Raw genomic sequence first — 4,132 nt, forward strand, 5'->3', positions numbered from 1 at the left:
TTTAAAAGTGAAAAAGCAAGTTGTATCTAAAAGCGTCTAAAAAATTCATTTAATTCAGAAACACATTTTCCCCTTTGTATTTTGGTTGATCGAGTAATCCGCAATCGTGGAAGAAATTCAATTGAAACCCCGTCGTTCACGGAGGCTTACGAGTCAACCGTCTTTGTCTCCGGAATCGAAAATAGTACGGACAAAGCGAACTCGTTTAACCGGTTCGAAATCTCCTATCAAAGTTAGAACAAGTGTTCCAACGACATCTGAGATTCCGGTTACTCCAAACATTTCTGGAAACCCTGCCTCTATAGAAGAAGTTCAACAGCCACAGAGGGACAGTAACACTGATCCTAGTCTGGGAGCAAATACTTGCGTTACTGAACCAGTTCCATCTGTAACCGGTTCAGAGAGTCTTGCTCCTCAAACGACTGTCGCTGTCGATTCAACCCCTTCTTCGGCACCAGAAATATTTTACGGACCTGACAGTCTTCCTCTTCCACCTGGTTTGATTGCGATAGAGGAAATTGTAGAGGATCCGCAAGCAAGTACTCCAACACATTTTGGAGTAGGGGTCACTCTATTTCCTTCTACATCAGAAGTTAGTCCATCACCAGTGGAAGTTCCTGTAGAATCGCTAGGCAATCTATTGGATAGACTCAAAATGTCTGAACAACCGTCAACATCTAGGACTGTGTCGAATGACACAGCGACAGCAGAAGCCCCTGCCGTCACTCCAACAATGTTTGCCGGCGTACCATCTGTCCCAACTAGCTCACAACCACTAGAAGGAGTCCACCCAGGGACTATTTCGACACTGTGGTCTGTTCCAGTTTGTTCCTTCGGAATAATATCCGGCAACTCTTATGTTGAAACTCGCTAGATTGATCCATTTGGAGGTCAATTTGGGCAATCCAGTCCCCAAGTACAAACAATCCCCTTGAGTTCCGGATTGCTACCGTATGGGGGGCAGTATGCCCTTTCACTACCCCCTCCGGGAGGGTATCCATACGGGAGTTCAGAACAATATTCAGGTTATACTGGAGTTACATCAAGTGGTTGGGTACCTATGCTACCTCAACAACCAAGGGTTGTGTATTCCATGCAACAATGTGTACCTATGTCGAACATCCCAACCACACCAGCTATTGTGACGGTGTCACAGGTTCAAACGTTGCCTGTTGTGTGTCAACCTCAGATTTCTCAGGTTGTAATGCAACAGCCCCTTGACCCTGTGACACAACCACAATCGCCAACTAGTGGGGCGACACAGGTCCAAACTGGTACAATTACCCCACACCTTGGTCCAACAGTTAGTATAGTGCAACAGAACATGGCTTCACAACCGTGGCTGGTGCAATACCAACAACCGCAATTCCAGCAAGTGTACCAAGGTTATGAGCAGCATATCTTTGCGAACAGTGGACAACCGTATATTCAAAACGGTCAAAACCAACCGCTTTACAGTGGTCAAGTCCACCAACCGTATCAGTCATACCAACATCAATTACATTATGCTGGTATGCAAAGACCCACTGCTCAGGCAATTCCATCGTACCCTGGGTATGCTTCACCTAACCTGAATCAACAGTTACCCTTTGTGGCAACTTTAGAGTTACCCGATTTACACCGGTTAACAAACGATCTAATTGCTTACACCCCATGGTGGCCAGCGATTCCTCACAAACTTCCATCAGACATTCCTAAATTTAATGGAAATCCAGGTGAAGGCCCATCGAATCACGTGATGACTTTTCATCTGTGGTGTTCATCAAACACCCTGAACGATGATTCGATAAGGCTTCGCCTTTTTCAGAGGAAGTTAACGGGTCCAGCAGTTAAATGGTATATTGAATTACCTAGAGCCTCGTTCGACAATTTCAGCTCCCTAGCCACGACTTTCTTAACCCATTTTCAATTACCGATAAGGTATGAAACGGGAACGGAAATCTTAACCAACTTCAAACAGACAACGACCACTCATATATCCGATCATATACATGAGTGGCGTCGTCGTTGTAGAATGGTGAAAACGTACGTTCCCGATCAGCTATTAGCTGAATGGTTTATCAAGTCGTTACTTCCTGCCATAACAGAAGATGTGGCCAAGGGGGGAGTCGTAACGGAGGAGCAAGTTATTGCTCGTGCACAATATCTAGACTTAGTCTATACTCAGTCTGGCACGCTCTATGACAAAATACCTGACGCCCCTAGACCGGAATTCTCAATTCCTCCTCCTCCTAAATCAAATAGTGACTCTCATGCCGGCGATGGTGTGATTGGCACAGCAAACGCGAAATCGACAAAGGCTTCGTCTAAGAAAGCCCGTAAGACTTCAGATCAAAATGCAAAAGAAGAAATTCTTGCTTCGGAAGTAAATGTCGTATCAGCAGATAAAGGCAAAGAAACCAATCAACCAGGAAGCAAGAAGAAGCAAAACAAAGGGAAGAAGAAGAAACAGGGTGAGTCATCTCCCGGAAAAACTTCTGCAAACCCTCCTGGGAAAGGGAAACCAAAAAGTCCATGTCAAATATGTGATGAGGATCATTGGACAGGCAATTGTCCATACAAAGCTGAGCTTAAACGGTTCTTCAAAAGTTCGCAAACCTCAGCTGTGTTAACTGATCCATTCCCAAATCCAGGTCAAAATCTGGTTGAAAGTGGAAATGCTTCCCCGTCGCAAGTGCTTATGTTGTCGGTTTCAAAACAGCAGAATGATGCTTTGATTTCGACAAGGAACAAAGATTACGGGAATCCACAGCTGTCGAACGACAAAGGTAAAGATCAACCAAATAGTTTGACAACAAGTTCGACAGAAGTTGTACCGCCCATCATTCCTGAATTAACAATAAAACCACCAAAGGGAGTAGTACACAAGTCAACATTTAATCCTCGCGCCAGAGCGGCGCAGCATTATAACATAGTGGAAGATTTGGCCCAATCGCCAACCGCTATATCGACTCTTGAAGTACTACAAAATTGTCCATCCCAAAGGCAAGCATTGTTATCGGCTATTGGTGGGGTTGATCCTAAGGATTCCAATCTTGTATCCTTCGACCACAAAGGATATGATCCTCAGTTACCAGCTCAACTAGCTTTCCTTATTCAAGTGAAAGCCCTCAACAAAATTGTTCGCTGAACAATTATTGATGAGGGGGCATCTACATGTATTATGTCGATGAGTTGCTGGAAAACTTTATGGTCTCCGACCTTGTCGCGATCTTCGACGACATTGAAAGCATTTGACGGAAGGACCTATACCCCATGCGGTATCCTTAATAACTTGAAAGTTGAACTAGGAGGAAAAACAGTAGAAATAGATGTTGAAGTCATCGATGGGAATCTTGACTACAACATCCTGCTGGGAAGACCGTGGATATATGCCATGGCAGCTGTAGTGTCGACTTATTTTAGGAAGATCGCATTCCCTTTTCGAGGAGGGATTACGATCGTCGACCAACAAGACTTCCTCCCTAATGGTTCACAAGTTACAGGAAGCATTCCTATGATCCATGGAAGCAACCATTCGCTTCAAGACATCGGAGTAGGCCTACTGAAAGACCCCACATTAATGGGAACTTTCGCACTTCCACCTCCAATCTATATAGGAGAAGTAGCATTGGTAGGAGCCTGCAACATGATATCTTCCACGAAGATCTCAGAAGACGATATCGCCATGGATCATGCAATGGTTTTGCCCCCAAGCCCAATAGAAATATTGTAGCAATCAATGTTTCAAGCATGGGAGGCGAACCCAAATCAACGCTCCTCAAGCGTTTGGGTAGATAGGTCTAGAGAATATGGTACCCCATTAGATCCTTGGTCGAAAGTGCATGGGACTGACGAAGGAATCCTACAATCAATGTTGATTGAGGGGGCACCATGGAATGATTGCCACCATCGTTCCCTTCTTCCAGAATATGAAGAAGATACTCAACATGACCTTTACCACCCTTCAGTTTTTGAATTCCTATCAAACACTGTAAATACGGTGGATTCCGAGCGAAACTTATCCAATATTGAAGAGACTATAGCCATAAATATCTCGACTAAAACAAATGTTGTAGAGAATATTTATGTCGGCAAAGGTTGTTCTCCTTCAGAACTGGAAATATATAACGCTCTTTTTCGCGAATTCAGA

This window comes from Pinus tabuliformis, chromosome 4_2 (assembly GCF_031772625.1).
Source record: "Pinus tabuliformis cultivar Carrire ecotype Pingquan chromosome 4_2, CPIR1, whole genome shotgun sequence".
NCBI classification, from domain to species: Eukaryota; Viridiplantae; Streptophyta; class Pinopsida; order Pinales; family Pinaceae; genus Pinus; species Pinus tabuliformis.